At 43.8% G+C, this 19,114-nt stretch overlaps 1 pseudogene; it reads right to left on the bottom strand.

Moving 5' to 3' along the window:
- Positions 1-1,921: 1,921 nt before the first annotated feature.
- Positions 1,922-19,114, bottom strand: part of LOC141106760 (uncharacterized) — a 66,391-nt pseudogene continuing 49,198 nt past the window's right edge.

The following is a 19,114-nucleotide window of genomic DNA, read 5'->3' as shown; positions in this document are numbered from 1 at the left end:
GTAAAATAATATCTTAATACCTCCTCTGCTGCCAGTTGCAGCAATGTCTCCGCTCTACTTCCTCACAATGTGGAACTTCCTGTCGGCATGTGACATCATTTCCTGTCGGCATGCGACATCACTTCCTGTCGGCATGCAACATCACTTCCTGTCTTCCACTCAGTAGAGAAACCTCCCATATTGTGTATCTGCAATGCTACTGAGAGAAAACAATCCCCTCCTGGTATTCTCTACATTGTAAGTAGACAGGGGCTCTATATGTGACTGTACTGGAGTGGATTGGGGGGCATAGACAATGTACATGCAGCTACTATGTGGTGTGGGAACTTTGTGTTTGTGGCTGTTATAGGTCAGGGGGTCCAAAAAAACATCCAAGAGGCTCTGGAACTTTGATTGTGAGTTCATACAAAGCTCACTGGCCCAGGTTAAGCTGCTCACAACAGACAAGGCTACCCTCCTGTGGGTAGACAGCAGGTTAATAGAAAACAAAAAATGTACCAATAGAAGGAGCGCCAGACCACATGATGAGGGAGTCCAAATAAATGTATTGGTATACACTAAAAAAAAAAAAAACAGCCAATGCATTTCAGGGTCTAAAAGAAATGCCCCCATTTGGGCTTATTCATGTGATCGGGGTGGAATGCATCAGTGGCATAGTCAACAGTCTGGGACTGTCTTAGGAAGCCAGCTTGGCTGAATTTAAGACTTTCTTGGTGATATCATCAGTGTACGGCTCCACTTTATAGTGATGGTGTCTCATGGAGTGAGGACAAGCTCTTTTGGGACCGGTACCTGGCCATTTTGTGGACCAGCACATAAGCCCCAGAGCTACACGTGATATTGACTCTTTGATAGTGTGTGGGCCGCAAGCATCTTTGGTTGCTAAGGCAACTGACAGCATCCTAGCAACCAAGGGCTGTCTACTGGTTCGTTTCAAATTGGGACCGGTACCTAGCCATCTTTGCGACTAGCACATAAGTATCAAAGCTACACGCAATACTGATTCTTTGAAATTTTGATTAAAGCTTGAAATGAGATTCGAGTTTGTTTGTGGACCGGTTGAAGTAAATGGCCAGAATTGGCCATGTTTGTCTGTCCAAACCTCTTGCAGCTGCTGCAGCAGGAAGTCTTTTTAATAGTGGTTGTATTACTACTGCCACTAAATGACAACACTCCCTGGTGTGTGGGCTGCAAGCATCTTTGGTTGCTAGGGCAAGGCCAGTAGACAGCAGCCTAACAACCAAGCATCCTGCTGTCTACTGACTTGTTTCAAATTGGGACTGGTTCCTAGCCATCTTACGGACCTGCACATAAACACCAAAGCTACACACGATATTAATTCTTTGATATCTTGATTAGGACTAGGCATGAGATTCTATTTTCTTTGTGGACCGGTTGAACTAAATGGCCAGATTTGGCCATGATCACCTGTCCATACCTCTTGCAGCTGCTGCAGCAAGAAGCCACTTATTTGTTAGCAGTATTACTACTGCCACTAAATGGCAACTCCCTGGTGCGTGGGCTTCAAGTATCTTTGGTTGCTAGGATGCAGGCAGCTGACAGCATCCTAGCAACCAAGGATACTGCTTGTTTACTGGCTTTTTTCAAATTGTAAACAAGCCAACGGGCATCCCAGGTGATGTTATTGACTAAACATGGGTAATACCATATTTGGTCAATAACGTCAGGTGGGGCTGTCAGAATACACTGATCTGCAGCCCTTGCATTTTATTGCCCGAGTACTGCTGCCATTGCTTGCCCATGTACTAATACAGTTGTCACAACTATTCATTTTTTTTGCCCCATGTATTGTCATTATTGTTAATGTATACCAGTCAAAGACCAAACCCTGACTTATCGAGCAATACTGACCAAGATATATAAGCACAAAATGCTATTATACTGCAGAAAAAAAATCCACTAAAATCCAATCTTGTTTTATTCCTAAAAAAGCTAAAACACATATGACGGTAGTTTAAAGCACAGCAGACTGATAAATGCCTAATTCAACATTGAATCCACAATGTCTCTGGTATGTAAGAAGTAGCTTTTGCTCAGTGAAAGATTTTCCGCACTCTGTATATGATCAACGACGATCATCTATGTGAGTTCTCTGGTGTCTAACAAGGTGAGAGCTATTAGTGAAAGATTTCCCACACTCTGAACATGAATAGGGGCGCACACCAGAGTGAATTCTCTGGTGTTTAACAAAGTCTCCTTTCTGAGTAAAACATTTCCCGCACTCTGTACATGAATAAGGATGCTCGCCTGTGTGAATTCTCCAGTGTCTAACAAGGTGGTCTTTCTTACTGAAGGTTTTTCCGCAGTCTGAACATGAATAAGGGTGCTCACCCGTGTGACTTCTCTGGTGTCTAACAAAATCTCCTTTCTGAGAAAAACATTTCCCGCACTCTGTACATGAATAAGGGTGCGCACCTGTATGAATTCTCTGGTGTCTAACAAAGTCTCCTTTCTGAGAAAAACATTTACCGCACTCCGTACATGAATAAGGACGCTCACCCGTGTGAATTTTCTGGTGTCTAATAAGGTGATCTTTCTTAGTGAAGGTTTTTCCGCACTCTGAACATGAATAAGGACGCTCACCCGTGTGAATTCTCTGGTGTCTAGTAAGGTGATCTTTCTTAGTGAAGAATTTCCCGCAGTCTGAACATGAATAAGGACGCTCACCCCTGTGAATCCTCTGGTGTGTAACAAAATCTTCTTTCTGAGAAAAACATTTCCCGCACTCCGTACATGAATAAGGGTGCTCACCTGTGTGAAATCTCTGGTGTCTAACAAGGGTTACTTTCTGAGAAAAACATTTCCCGCACTCCGTACATGAATAAGGGTGCTCTCCTGTGTGAATTCTCAGGTGTCTAACAAAGTCTCCTTTCTGAGAAAAACATTTCCCGCACTCCGTACATGAATAAGGACGCTCACCCGTGTGAATTCTCTGGTGTCTTATAAGGTGATCTTTCTTAGTGAAGGATTTCCCGCAGTCTGAACATGTATAAGGACGCTCACCTGTGTGAATCCTCTGGTGTCTAGTAAGGTGATCTTTCTTAGTGAAGAATTTTCCACAGTCTGAACATGAATAAGGGTGCTCACCAATGTGAATTCTCTGGTGTCTAACAAAGTCTCCTTTCTGTGAAAAACATTTCCCGCACTCTGTACATGAATAAGGGTGCTCACTTGTATGAATTCTCTGGTGTCTAACAAAAACTCCTTTCTGAGAAAAACATTTCCCGCACTCAGTACATGAATAAGGGTGCTCACCTGTGTGAGTTCTCTGGTGTCTAACAAGGTGAGATCTATTAGTGAATGATTTTTCGCAGTCTGAACATGAATAAGGACGCACACCAGTGTGAATCATCTGGTGTTTAATAAAGTCTCCTTTCTGAGTAAAGCATTTCTCGCACTCGGTACATGAATAAGGATGCTCACCCGTGTGAATTCTTTGGTGTACAATAAGACCTCCCTTCTGAGTAAACCTTTTCCCGCACTCTGTACATGAATAAGGACGCTCACCAGTGTGAATTCTCTGGTGTCTAACAAGGTGATCTTTCTTAGTGAAAGATTTTGCGCAGTATGAACATGAATAAGGACGCTCACCTGTGTGACTTCTGTGGTGTACAAGAAGCTTTCCTTTGTCAGTGAAACATCTCCCGCACTCTGAGCATGAAAAAAGATGTTCACCTGTGTGAATACTCTGGTGTTTGAGAAGGTATTTGTTTTCAGTAAAAGATTTTCCGCACTCTAAAGATGAGAATAGATTCTCACCTCGGTGATCTCTTTCATGGGGTGAGGAAGCTTCCTCGGGATTAGAAGGATCTGTTGATCGATCTGCAGTGTGAGATCTTACATGGATATTTACAATCATAGTATGTGATTGATGAGAAGATTCCCCCTGATCAGAGGGATCCATTGATGTCTCCGGACAGGAAGGTCTGTGATGTATATTTTGTGTATTTGGATTTCCTCCTGGAGGATCCTGTGTGATGACATTATCTTCTGACTTACAATCAGCAGATAATAGAAGATGTCTCTCCGAGGAATTCCTGACATCACATCCATCTGTTGGAAATAGATTTTTAAATAAATGTAAAAAAGAGTCATGTATTTTGGTCTAACAGTCAACAGTTGCATAGTTCTTACATGGAAAAGGGTACAATTACAACACCAAAATATGAAAACATATCAGATCAAGGGTACAAAACAACTATGGTACACTGGGTAAAATTGTTTTGTACATCTTTACCAACATCATTTTGTGGAAACATGACGTTATCTTGAGGAATGGAGATGGACCCTTCATATGGTGTACAGTATCTCCTCCTCATTTGTTGGGAACATAACGTTATATTGAGGAATGGAGATGGACCTTTCATATGGTGTACAGTATCTCCTCCTCATTTGTTGGGAACATGACGTTATATTGAGGAATGGAGATGGACCTTTCATATGATATACAGTATCTCCTCCTCATTTGTTGGGAGCATAACGTTATATTGAGGAATGAAGATGGACCTTTCATATGGTGTACAGTATCTCCACCTCATTTGTTGGGAACATGACGTTATATTGAGGAATGGAGATGGACCTTTCATATGGTGTACAGTATCTCCACCTCATTTGTTGAGAACATGACATTCTATTGAGGAACAGCAATGGTCCTTTTGTATTGTATACCTCTTTTTCTGGGAACATGATGTTATATCTAGGAACAAAGATGGGATGATTTTCCCTTCATCTGAGTTGCCAGGATTCTGAATATTGGCTGCCAGCAAAGTAAAAGTGAGCATTACTGACTACAGGGTAGGCAGAAAATAGAGAGCAGTTGAGGACCCCATTCCTGCATCCCGAGCTGATGAAACACAGCAAACTTTCCGGTGCAAAGCAAAAATAAATAGGGTTGTTCTAAAGAAGAAAAAAATGGCAGGAGGAGATTCCAGTCAAGTGACCTGTCATAGTCACTTGCCCAGCTCTACTTTAGTCATGGTGTCCTCTCTGCATTAGGCAAAGAGAACTCAATACCATGGCACACATTTTTATGAATGGGTGGCAAAATGCAGGCCACAGCATTTAGCAATAGGTAGGTTGTCCCAACTTTGCTGGTCTACCAGTTATAATTCAGTTTCATCTCAAGGTTTTGCCCAAACCATGTATGCTACATTTAAAAATCAAATGAAACTGTAAATTATTTCTTCCATAGCATCACTTACCTGTGTTGATAGGTGGAGAAATTTCATCCTGTTCACTCTTTATAATCATCCCAACCTCCTCCATGGACAGCTGATCACCCCCCACATACGTCTCTACTTCTTCCTCTTTAACCTCAACTTTTATATTAATCCGTTCTTCACCCTAAACCCCAAAATAATAGAAAACATCTATCAAAGCTGAATTCAAGGCAGATAAAAGAGATAAATGAATATGCAGCTCTGCATTCAATAATCTATCCTCAAGACCAATAGGTGTCACTAAACGACAGCATCGAAAAATCAGGTCTCCTGGCGATTTCCTGTGAGCCCAGAGGAGCAATGACACAACCCCTGAAGGCTCGTCATCATGCCAGCCTGGACTCACAGGATCTAAGAGCAGAACCATGTCATTAAGAGGAACACATAAAAAAAAAAGGATCCATGATGTCACATGGCTAGGCCAAAAACCCCACCTAGAAGTTTGAATATTGATATTTAAAAAAACAATAAAAGTGAAAATGTGAAAAGTGAAAAAGTGAAATGTGTTCCAAGGGGGAACTGGAAATGGGAGGGGGGAGTAGAGGCAACATTTTAGATGTAGAGGTAAATGTTAAAACAAGAGAATACGTAGAAAAATGTCATCTCACAAAGTTCAGAATCAGTTATATAGATATTATATACAGAGTCCACCTACCTGATGATGGTGAGGAATGGTGTGATCTTCCTGTGTGGAATCCTTGGAAGACAAAGGACATGGAGATCTCTCTGGTGGGTTCTCATTGCTGGATCCATCTGTAGGAAACACACACACTGACTGAATACATTGTTTTTATGTGTTTATCAGAAGATGGGGGATCTAGGTGGACCCTCCGTACTGCTCTCTCCTTTACAATAAAGTCTCCTCTTACCCGGTGATGTGAGGGGCGGCTGATTCTCCATCATGACGTCCTTGTAGAGATCCTTGTGTCCATCTAAGTACTCCCACTCCTCCATGGAGAAATAGACAGTGACATCCTGACATCTTATAGGAACCTGACACACACAACAATACAGTCACCATCCAGACACATCCCTTGGCTGTTACTGGATAATGTCCCAAAATTCCCAGCACCGCTCACCTCTCCTGTCAGTAGAACAATGATCTTGTTGGTGACTTCCACAATCTTCTTCTCATTGTTTTTGTTGGGTTTCAGCAAATGCGATGAAGGCACTGTGATGGTTAGATGGTCACCAGATTTCACAGGAGGAAAACTCTGCATTGAAAGAGCAACAATAATGTCATGTGACCTCCCAGAATCCTCCTCACCTCTGCGGTCAGGTCTGTGTATTATTAATAGAGAGAAGAGTGATGTCATGTGACCTCTCAGAATCTCCCTCACCTCTCCAGTCAGCAGGTAGATGATCTCCAGGGTGAGGTTCAATATCCTCTCAGTCATGTGACTCGGGTACTCTTCCAACCTCATTGATGACATCATGTGATCCATACGAGACTCTGATCTCTGTAGACAGATATTATCGTGGCCTCGCTAATCATTTTAACTCACAGACAAGTAAAGATTCATTTTAAAGGCTAAGTACACCTTTGGAGCATGTTACACGTTAAATCCGTGTTTAGGGTGTAATATGTAGCATGCTTAAAGCTTCCCTTTTCTGTTAAAGCGAGTGCAGTGTTCTCTCCCCACACCCACTGTCTCATTTCGAAATTGGCGTGACTGTGCAGGTAACAGCTCCCACAGCCATGTTATTCGCAACAATCTGTGAATGAGAAAACTACAAGCTCCGTCTTCCCCTATGGCAGACGGCTTGTAGTTCTGAATAAGCTGTAAGGGTGCTGATTAAAGATGAGCTCCGGCGTGTTTGCACAGCCCACGTGCAGAGCACGCCAGGAAGCCGGCACTGCGCTGCGCTAATCACAGGCAGGGAGACATTTCCCGATCTCATAGCCGCGCATCGGGACAATGTCTTACTGCTTGTGATTAGCGCAGAGCAGTGTCGACTTCCTGGTGCACTCTGCATGTGGGCTATGAGAACACACCAGAGCTCATCCTTGGTGGTGATGAACACCCTCTTAGTTCATTGACACTTAAGCTCTTTTTACAGAATACCCGTATGGCGGTACAGGCAGAAAGCGCAGTAAGTGTCCGCAGGAGCTTGAAATTGCACCTACGATCTGCTTATCATGGGTACAAAGCTTTGCAGGCTAAATAATAAATGCAATTTTATTCTGGGTGTATATATAAAATAATATCTTTATACCTCCTCTGCTGCCAGTTCCAACAATGTCACCTCTCTACTTCCTCCCGACTCACCTTTCCCCTGGAACTTCCTTTTTAAAACCTGACATCACTTCCTGTTTGCATATTACCTCACTTCCTCTCTAAATGTCACTTCCTTCCTGCAACTGACATCACTTCCTCCTTGTTTGTAGTACCACTTCCTGTTTCTGACTTCATGTGTCTGTATGATCATGCTTTTCTTTCTCTGCATTCCACCGTGAATCATCTTTTTGTTTCACTGGATATAATTAGAAAAGATCTCCACCTTGACAGTATTGTCATGAAAAGGGGGGGAGTCCCGTCAATTTTCATTATGTGATTATTATAAGATAACACTGCAATGGTTTAAAAAAATAAGAACCACCAGATCCTACAACCATCCTTAAAAATTGCAGGTAAAAGCGCAGAAAAATTAAGTATGTTAATTCCTTACTTGCCGTGTTTTTCTGTAAAATTATTATACAGGATTTATATAGCGCCAACAGTTTGCACAGTGCTGTACAACATGAGGTCAGGCAGTACATTAACAATACAATTCAATACAGGAGGAATCAGATGGCCCTGCTCATTAGAGCTTACAATCTAAGAGGGAGGGTCAGGTGATACAAAAAGGTAATAACTGTGGGGGATGGGCTGATGGAGAAAATAAAAGTACAGTTGTTAGGTGGGGGTAGAAAAAGCTTCTCCGAAGAGGAGGGTTTTCAGGGATCGTCTAAAAGCAAACAGAGTAGGGGATAGTCAGACAGATTGAGGTAGGGAGTTACATAGGAAAGGAGAGGCTCGGGAAAAGTCCTGGTGAAGAGCATGGGAGGAGGTGATGAGGGAGCTAGAGAGCAGGAGGTCTTAGGAAGAATGAAGAGAACGAGTAGGTTTGTATTTTGAGACTAGCTTAGTGATGTAGCTGGGGGCAGAGTTGTGGATGGCTTTGTAAGTTGTTAATATTTTTAATTTGTTGGGTGAGTGGAAGCTGATGGAGGGATTGGTAGAGAGGAGTAGCAGACATTGAATGGTTGGTAAGGTGGATGAGTCTGGCAACAGCATTCATGATGGATTTTTTTTTTTTACTCCCTTGCATTGTGTGTTTATGTGTCTGTAAGACTCTTTTTTATTCTACTGTAATTTTGTGAGTATAAGGAATACGGCATACATGTGTGGTGTATACAGAAGTAGGCTCAAATTCTATTATACCGAACCTGGTATTCGGTGTCCTGTAACCTAAATGCTCCCACTTTAGGCCGCAGGTCTTCTCCCTTGGGTGCCCTTACTTGAATAAAAGTAATATACACTCACCGGCCACTTTTTTAGGTGCACCTGTTCGATTGCTTGGTAACACAAATTGCTAATCAACCAATGACATGGCAGCAACTCAATGCATTTAGGCATCTAGATGTGGTGAAGACTACTTGCTAAAGTTCAAGACGAGCATCAGAATGGGGAAGAAAGGGGATTTAAGTGACTTTGAATGTGGCATGGTTGTTGGTGCCAGACAGGCTGGTCTGAGTATTTCAAAAACTGCTGATCTACTGGGATTTTCAGGCACAACCATCTCTCGGGATTACAGAGAATGGTCCAAAAAAGATAAAATATCCAGTGAGCGGCAGTTGTGTGGAGGAAAATGCCTTGTTGATGTCAGAAGAGAATGTGCAGACTGGTTTGAGATGATAGAAAGGCAGCAGTAACCCAAATAATCACTTGTTACATCCAAGGTATGCAGAATATCATCTCTGAACGCACAACACAACCTTAACGCAGATGGGCTACAACAGCAGAGGACCACACCGGGTGCAACTCCTGTCAGCTAAGAACAGGAATCTGAGGCTACAATTCGCACAGGCTCAAAATTGGACAATAGAAGATTGGAAAAACGTTGCCTGGTCTGATGAGTCTCGATTTCACCCGACATGGGTGGGGTCAGAATTTGGCGTGTTCCCACAAATCATAAAGTGAACAAATGTTGATAATCTATAGTGATCAAGGCAGATCGCTGTTCTGACAAGGAATTAATTCCATCTCATCCCCTAGTAAAAGCACCTCCCACAGCGTAGAAAAAAAAGGCTAGGCACAGTTAACCCTTTGATCGCCCTAGATTTTTAACTCCTTCCCAACCAGTGTCATTAGTACAGTGACAGTGTATAATTTTAGCACTGATCGCTGTATTAGTGTCACTGGTCCCCAAAAAGTGCCAGTGTCAGAATGTCCGCCGCAAGTTCGCAGTCCCGCTATAAGTCGGTGATCGCTGGCATTACTAGTAAAAAATAACACAGGCACAGAACCTGATGTGACTGGCTCAGTGTTCCGTGTACAGCACTGTGGTATGTGTCAGAGCTATAAAAATGTATAATAATAATAGTGTGTGACTGTGGTGAGCTTTGAGGTGAGTAGTTGTGGTGACTGTGATCCTGACCTCTAATTGATTCCTGTAAAGGAAGTGCAGACAATCTCAGTGGAGAGATCTGAGGTGAGTGTTTGTGGAGAGCAGAATCTGCCCAGTGTGTTGCGTTTGATATAAAATATGATTTTTTTATTCAGCGTTCTGGTTTCACAGACACAGAACTTCTCAAAACAAATGCTGTTGGATACAATGGGAATGTAGATACAATTGTATTCAGTTGACAGTTTAAACAGTCTATTGTCTCTATAGCTACAGTAAACAGGTAAGAGAGTGTCTCTCAAACTGAAAGCTACAGAAATGTCGGTTAGTCGGTTGTTATAGTAAATAACCTGACATATAAAAGGACTTATCATGCCTTAAATACGAGGGACTTCAACATGGATTAACACCATAGCAGTTAGAAGGTTTGTAACCAGCCAAGAAAAAAGATATCTGATTTCCAAAGCAACTGCCAACTGAGTCCTCGTTGTCAAAGTAGATCACAAACACACAGTAACCGAAGTTAAGTAACTTTTAAGCATATTTCTACTTTTTACAGACCATAGTTTCTGCTTATTTGCTAGGCATCTCGCTATAGATATCTGTCAGCCTTGTACTGTATTTCTAGTACATGTATTACATGTTGTAATAGTTTTGTATGTACAGCATTATTGTTTAGTAAAAGCACATTTACACACTGCTGTGATCCCTCCCTGTGATTGGCTGCACTCCCTTCACACTCATCAATCTCAGTGGTCAGTTCTGAGGAGAGTCTCTATGGAGAGTAGATTCTGCCCAGTGACTGAGATCCCATCCTGTGATTGGTTGGTGTGGAGGCAGTGCAGCCAATGGCAGTGGAGGAGGTGTGAAGCGGGAACTCTTGAGGTGATGTCTGTGAGGTGCCAGGCTCTCCTATTCTTGAAATCTCCATGTTGTTTTACATTGGTGACAGAAGTGACGGTGGAATGGGTTCTGTTTTCTCTCACAGGAAATGTGGTAAAGGTAAAATGTTCACCTTTCCAAATCTCTTGGAGCAGCTGCAGCAGGAAGTCATTAATTTGGTGGCAGTGGTACTACTGCCACTAAATGACAACTCTCTGGTGTCTGGTCGGCAAGCATCTTTGTGAAGTAAATGACCAGATTTTGGCCATGTTCACTACTCCAAACCACTTGCAGCAGGAAGTCATTTATTTAGTGGTGGTATTACTACTGCCACTGAATGACAATTCCCTGCTGTGTGGGCCACAAGCATCTTTGGTTGCTAGGGCACGGGCAGCTGACAGCATCCTAGCAACCAAGGCTCCTGCTGTCTACTGCCTTGTTTCAAATTGGGACCGGTGCCTAGCTATCTTTAAGACTAGTACATAAGTATCAGAGCTACACGTGATACTGATTCTTTTATATCTTGACTGGGACTTAAGACCAGTCCACACGATTGTACTTTTTGACAACAAACATGCAAATTAGCTGTTTTGGAGCAACATCCGACCATGTGTACGCTCCATCGGTCAAACTTTTTCAATTTTCATCGGACTTTTGTTGGCTGTACGAACGGACAAACTTTCCGGCAACAAAAGTCAGATGGAGCAAAGTCCGATCGTGTGTACACAAAGCCGTCGGACTTTTGTACAAACTACAGTATGCAGCCGCGAGAATGTTTCCAGCGCGATCCGATTGCGCTGTTTCTCGGCGACAGGGTACTGTACATCTCGCGCTGGCTGCAATAGGAAAAACACATTTTCCTATTACGGCGAGCGCGAGAGGGAATTCCCCTCTGGGAGCATACCAGGGCCCTTAGGTCTGGTATGGATTTTAAGGGGAACCCCCTACGCCGAAAAAACAGCGTGGGGGTCCCCCCCAAAATCCATACCAGACCCTTATCCGAGCACGCAGCCCGGCCGGTCAGGAAAGGGGGTGGGGATGAGCGAGCCCCCCCCGAGCTGTACCAGGCTGCATGCCCTCAACATGGGGGTGGGTGCTTTGGAGGAGGGGGGGCCCTGCGGCCCCCCCTCCCCCAAAGCACCTTGTCCCCATGTTGATGAGGACAAGGGCCTCTTCCCAACAACCCTGGCCGTTGGTTGTCGGGGTCTCCGGGCGGGGGCTTATCGGAATCCGGGAGCCCCCTTTAATAAGGGGCCCCCATATCGGGGCCCCCATATCCCGGCACCTCACCCTATGTGAATGAGCTCTGGGGGTCTTCTTCCGACTCCTGACTTCTGACTTCGGGGGTCTCTCCGGTGTCTTTTCCCGGTGTCCGGTTTGTTTCCGCTCTCTCTGGCCTCTTCTCCCGGTGTCTGGTTCTTCTGCCGGCTCCTCCGCTATCTTCTGCCACTCTTTTGCTAGCGGTGGCCCGGACTTTTGGGTCGTCTTCTTTTCTTCCAATGTTGACATGACGCTCTCTCCCACTGGAATGGTGTGTGAGTGCTCCGTAATGACTTATATAGGTGGTGACCCTGTCCCCTTATGACTTCACAGTCCCAGGGCATGCTGGGTCTGTGACGCCACAAGGGGGCGTGGTCATCGGATGACATCACCCGGTGACCCCGCCCCATGCCTATATAAGTCATTACGGAGCGCTTGCACAGCATTACATCGGAAGAGAGCGTTGTGTCAACATCGGAAGAAGAGAAGAGGAAAGAAGACGACGCAGAAGTCCGGGCCACCGCTAGCAAAAGAGCGGCAGAAGATAGCAGAGGAGCCGGCAGAAGAACCGGACTGCGGGAGAAGAGGCCAGAGAGAGCGGAGACGAACTGGACACCGGGAGAAGACGCCAGAGAGACTCCCGAAGTCGGAAGAAGACCCCCGGATGTCGGAAGAAGACCCCCGGAGCTGCCTAATAAATTATTTTAAAAACCTGTGTAGTGTGTTTTTTTTATTGACGGTAGGGTAGGGGTACGATGTACACCATACTCATTCACATAGGGTGGGGGGCTGGGATCTGGGGGCCCCCTTTTTAAGGGGGCTCTCGGATTCCGATAAGCCCCTGCCCGCAGACCCCGACAGCCAACGGCCAGGGTTGTCGGGAAGAGGCCCTTGTCCTCATCAACATGGGGAAAGGTGCTTTGGGGTGGGGGGGCTGCAGGGTGCCCCCCTCCCCAAAGAACCCACCCCCCCATGTTGAGGGCATGCGGCCTGGTACGGCTCAGGAGGGGGGCGCTCGCTCGTGCCCCCTTTCCTGACCGGCCGGGCTGTGTGCTCGGATAAGGGTCTGGATTTTTGGGGGGACCCCCATGCCGTTTTTTCCGCGTAGGGGTTCCCTTTAAAGTCCATACCAGACCTAAGGGCCTGGTATGCCCCCGGAGGGGAACCCATGCCGGTTTTTTATTTAAAATTTGGTGTGGAGTTCCCCCTCAAGATTCAAACACAGTGCCTGGCATTGGCGGGGATACAAGTAGGATCCCTGCAACAGTGTGAACCAGGCTCGCAAGGTGTCAATCTTGCCGATAAAAACGGCGAGATTGACACAATATCAGTCAACAATACAGAAGTTGACCAAAGGGTGATGGGAAAGAGCTGAAAAACCATGTGATTTGGTGAAAGTTGGCTGGAAAAGTCCTGCCGTCTGTATGCAATACAAACTTATGGCCAACGCCCTTTGTACAAAAATCCAAGGGAAAGTTTGTACAAAGTCCTATTGTGTGTATGAGGCTTTAGAATGAAATTCCAGTTTGTTTGTGGACCGGTTGAAGTAAATGGCCCTATTTGGCCATGTTCGTCTGTCCAAACCTCTTGCAGCTGATGCAGCAAGAAGTCACCTATTTGGGGGCAGTTTTACTACTGCCACTAAATGGCAGCTCCCTGGTGCGTGGGCCTCAAGCATCTTTGGTTGCTAGGGCGCAGGCAGCTGACAGTATCCTAGCAACCAAGGATCCTGCTTGTCTACTGGCTTTTTTCAAATTGTAAACAAGCCAACGGGCATCCAGGGTGATGTTATTGACCATACGTGGGTAATACCATATTTAGTCAATAACGTCAGGTGGGGCTGTCAGAATATACTGATTTGCAGCTCCCGCATTTCATTGCTTGAGTATTGCTGCCCTTGCTTGATTTTTGCCCATGTGTTAATACAATTGTCACAAGTAATATCACAACTATTATTTTTTTTTGCACCATGTATTGTCATTATTGTATACCAGTCAAAGACCAAACCCTGACTTATCGACCAATACTGACCAAGATATATGAGCACAAAATGCTATTATACTACAGAAAAAAAATCCACTAAAATCCAATCCTGTTTTATTCATACAAAGACTAAACATACATGACGGTAGTTTTAAAGCACACCAGACGTATGAATGCCTAATTCAACATTGAATCCACAATGTCTCTGGTGTGTAAGAAGTAGCTTTTGCTCAGTGAAAGATTTCCGCACTCTGTATATCATCAACGACGATCACCCTTGTGAATTCTCTGGTGTCTAATAAAGTCTCCTTTCTGAGAAAAGCATTTCCCGCACTCCGTACATGTATGAGGACGCTCACCCGTGTGAATTCTCTGGTGTCTAACAAGGTTATCTCTATTAGTGAAGGATTTTCCGCAGTTTGAACATGAATAAGGGTGCTCACCCGTGTGAATCCTCTGGTGTTTAACAAAGCTTACTTTCTGAGAAAAACATTTCCCGCACTCTGTACATGAATAAGGACGCTCACCAGTGTGAATTCTCAGGTGTCCAACAAGGTGATCTTTCATAGTGAAGGATTTTCCGCAGTCTGAACATGAATAGGGACGCTCACCTGTGTGAATTCTCTGGTGTCTAACAAGGTTATCTCTATTAGTGAAGGATTTCCCGCAGTCTGAACATGAATAAGGGTGCTCACCCGTGTGAATCCTCTGGTGTTTAACAAAGCTTACTTTCTGAGAGAAACATTTCCCACACTCTGTACATGAATAAGGACGCTCACCAGTGTGAATTCTCAGGTGTCCAACAAGGTGATCTTTCATAGTGAAGGATTTTCCACAGTCTGAACATGAATAGGGACGCTCACCCGTGTGAATTCTCTGGTGTCTAACAAGGTTATTTCTATTAGTGAAGGATTTCCCGCAGTCTGAACATGAATAAGAGTGCTCACCCGTGTGAATCTTCTGGTGTTTAACAAAGCTTACTTTCTGAGAAAAACATTTCCCGCACTCTGTACATGAATAAGGACGCTCACCAGTGTGAATTCTCTGGTGTCCAACAAGGTTACCTCTAATAGTGAAGGATTTCCCGCAGTCTGAACATGAATAAGGGTGCTCACCCGTGTGAATCCTCTGGTGTTTAACAAGGTCTCCTTTTTGAGTAAAACATTTCCCGCACTCCGTACATGAATGAGGACGCTCACCAGTGTGAATTCTCAGGTGTCCAACAAGGTGATCTTTCTTAGTGAAGGATTTTCCGCACTCTGAACATGAATAGGGACGCTCACCTGTGTGAATTCTCTGGTGTCTAACAAGCTGATCTTTATTAGTAAAGGCTTTTCCGCAGTCTGAACATAAATAAGGACGCTCACCCGTGTGAATTCTCTGGTGTTTAACAAGGTCTCCTTTTTGAGTAAAACATTTCCCGCACTCCGTACATGAATAAGGACGCTCGCCTGTGTGAATTCTCTCGTGTACAAGAAGCTGTCCTTTGTCAGTGAAACATCTCCCGCACTCTGAGCATGAATAAAGATGCTCACTTGTGTGAATACTCTGGTGTTTGAGAAGGTTTTTGTTTTCAGTGAAAGATTTCCCGCACTCTAAACATGAGAATAGATTCTGACCTCGGTGATCTCTTTCATGGGGTGAGGAAGATTCCTCGGGATTAGAAGGATCTGTTGATCGATCTGCAGTGTGAGATCTTACATGCATATTTGCTCTCATAGTATGTGATTGATGAGAAGATTCCCCCTGATCAGAGGGATCCATTGATGTCTCCGGACAGGAAGGTCTGTGATGTATATTTTGTGTATTTGGATTTCCTCCCGGAGGATCCTGTGTGATGACATTATCTTCTGACTTACAATCAGCAGATAACAGAAGATGTCTCTCGGAGGAATTCCTGACATCACATCCATCTGTTGGAAATACATTTTTAAATAAAATGTAAAATAGATTTATGTATTTTGGTCTAACAGTCAACAATTGCATAGTTCTTACATGAAAAAGGGTACAATTACAACACCAAAATATGAAAACATATCAGATTTAGGATACAAAACAACTATGGTACACTGGGTAAAATTATTTTGTGCATCTTTAGCTACATAATTTTGTGGAAACATGACGTTATATTGAGGAATGGAGATGGACCTTTCATATGGTGTACAGTATCTCTACCTCATTTGTTGGGAATATGACGTTATATTGAAGAATGGAGATGGACCTTTCATATGGTGTACAGTATCTCCACCTCATTTGTTGGGAACATGACGTTATATTGAGGAATGGAGATGGACCTTTCATATGGTGTACAGTATCTCCTCCTCATTTGTTGGGAACATGACGTTATATTGAGGAATGGAGATGGACCTTTCATATGGTGTACAGTATCTCCTCCTCATTTGTTGGGAACATGACGTTATATTGAGGAATGGAGATGGACCTTTCATATGGTGTACAGTATCTCCTCCTCATTTGTTGGGAACATGACGTTATATTGAGGAATGGAGATGGACCTTTCATATGGTGTACAGTATCTCCTCCTCATTTGTTGGGAACATGACGTTATATTGGGGAATGGAGATGGACCTCTCATATGGTGTACAGTATCTCCACCTCATTTGTTGAGAGCATGACATTCTATTGAGGAACAGCAATAGTCCTTTTATATTGTATACCTCTTTTGCTGGGAACATGATGTTATATCTAGGAACAAAGATGGGATGATTTTCCCTTCATCTGAGTTGCCAGGATTCTGAATATTGGCTGCCAGCAAAGTAAAAGTGAGCATTACTGACTAAAGGGTAGGCAGAAAATAAAGAGCAGTTGAGGACCCCATTCCTGCAACCCTAGCCGAGTTGTTCTAAAGAAGAACAAAAATGGAGATTTGTCATAGTCACTTGCCCAGCTCTACTTTAGTCATGGTGTTCTCTCTGCTGCATTAAGCAAAGAGAACTCAATACCATGGCACACATTTTTATGAATGGGTGGCAAAATGCAGGTCACAGCATTTAGCAATAGGTAGGTTGTCCCAACTTTGCTGGTCTACCATTTATAATTCAGTTTCATCTTATCAAAGGATGCAAAGATCTGCTAATTATCTCAAGGTTTTGCCTAAACCACGTATGCTACATTTAAAAGTCTAATGAAACTGTAAATTATTTCTTCCATAGCGTCACTTACCTGTGTTGATAGGTGGAGAAATTTCATCCTGTTCACTCTTTATAATCATCCCAACCTCCTCCATGGACAGCTGATCACCCCCCACATACGTCTCCACTTCTTCCTCTTTAACCTCAACTTTTATATTAATCTGTTCTTCACCCTAAATCCCAAAATAATGGAAAACATCTATTAAAGCTGAATTCAAGACAGATAAAAGAGACAAATGAATATGCAGCTCTGCATTCATTAATCCTTCCTTAAGACCAGTAGGTTTCACTGACCTACAGCATCGAAAAATCAGGTCTCCTGTGAAAAAAAATCAGATTTCCTGTGAGCCCAGAGGAGCAATGACACAACCCCTGAAGGCTCGTCATCATGCCACCCTGGACTCACAGGATCTAAGAGCAGAACCATGTCATTAGGAGGAACACAAGAAAAAAAAAAAGGACCCGTGATGTCACATGACTAGGCCCAAAAACCCCACTGAAAAGTGTGAATATTGATATTTAAAAAACAATAAAAGTGAAAGATGTTCCAAGGGGGAAGTGGAAATGGGAGGGGGGAGTAGAGGCAACATTTTAGATGTAGAAGTAAATTGTAAAACAAGAGAATACATAGAAAAATGTCATATCACAAAGTTCAGAATCACTTCTGTGTTCTATACACAGAGTCCACCTACCTGATGATGGTGAGGGATGGTGTGACCTTCCTGTGTGGAATCCTTGGAAGACAGAGGATGGGGACATCTCTCTGGTGGGTTCTCATTACTGGATCCATCTGTAGGAAACACACACACTGACTGAATACATTGTTTCTATGTGTTTATCAGATGATGGGGGATCTAGGTGGACCCTCTGTACTGCTCTCTCCTTTACAATAAAGTCTTCTCTTACCTGGTGATGTGAGGGGCGGCTGATTCTCCATCATGACGTCCTTGTAGAGATCCTTGTGTCCTTCTAAATACTCCCACTCCTCCATGGAGAAATAGACAGTGACATCCTGACACCTTATAGGAACCTGACATACACAAGGATACAGTCACCATCCAGACACATCCCTTGTCTGTTACTGGATAATGTCCCAGAATTCCCGGCACCACTTACCTCTCCTGTCAGTAGAACAATGATCTTGTTGGTGACTTCTAGAATCTTCTTGTTATTGTTTTTCTTGAGTTTCAGAAAATGCGATGAAGGCACTGTGATGGTTAGATGGTCACCAGACTTCTCAGGAGGAAAACTCTGCATTGCATTGTAAGAGCAACATTAATGTCATGTGACCTCCCAGAATCCTCCTCACCTCTCTGGTCAGGTCTGTGAATTATTAATAGAGATAAGAGTGATGTCATGTGACCTCCCAGAATCCTCCTCACCTCTCCAGTCAGCAGGTAGATGATCTCCAGGGTGAGGTTCAATATCCTCTCAGTCATGTGACTCGGGTACTCTTCCAACCTCATTGATGACATCATGTGATCCATACGAGACTCTGATCTCTGTAGACAGAAATGATCGTGGCCTCGCTAATCATTATAACTCACAGACAAGTAAAGATTCATCTTAAAGACTAAGTACACCTTTGGAGCATGTTACATGTTAAACCCGTGTTTAGGGTGTAATATGTAGCATGCTTAAAGCTTCCCTTTTCTGTTAAAGCGAGTGGAGGGTCCTCACTCCGCACCCACTGTCTCATTTCGAAATTGGCACGACTGTGCAGGTAACAGCTCCCACAGCCATGTTATTCATTCACAACAATCTGTGAATGAGAAAACTACAAGCCCCGTCTTCCACTATGGCAGATGGCTTGTAGTTCTGAATAAGTTGTAAGGGTGCTGACGAGCACCCTCTTAGTTCATTGACACTTAAGCTCTTTTTAAAGAATGCCCATATGGCGGTACAGGCAGAAAGCAGCAGTAAGTATCTGCAGGAGCCTGAAATTGCACCTGCAATCTGCTGATCGTGGGTGCAAAACTTTGCAAGCTAAAT

Source organism: Aquarana catesbeiana, linkage group LG08 (genome assembly GCF_042186555.1).
Source record: "Aquarana catesbeiana isolate 2022-GZ linkage group LG08, ASM4218655v1, whole genome shotgun sequence".
Lineage (NCBI taxonomy): Eukaryota > Metazoa > Chordata > Amphibia > Anura > Ranidae > Aquarana > Aquarana catesbeiana.
This window is presented reverse-complemented; position numbering and strand designations above follow the sequence as displayed.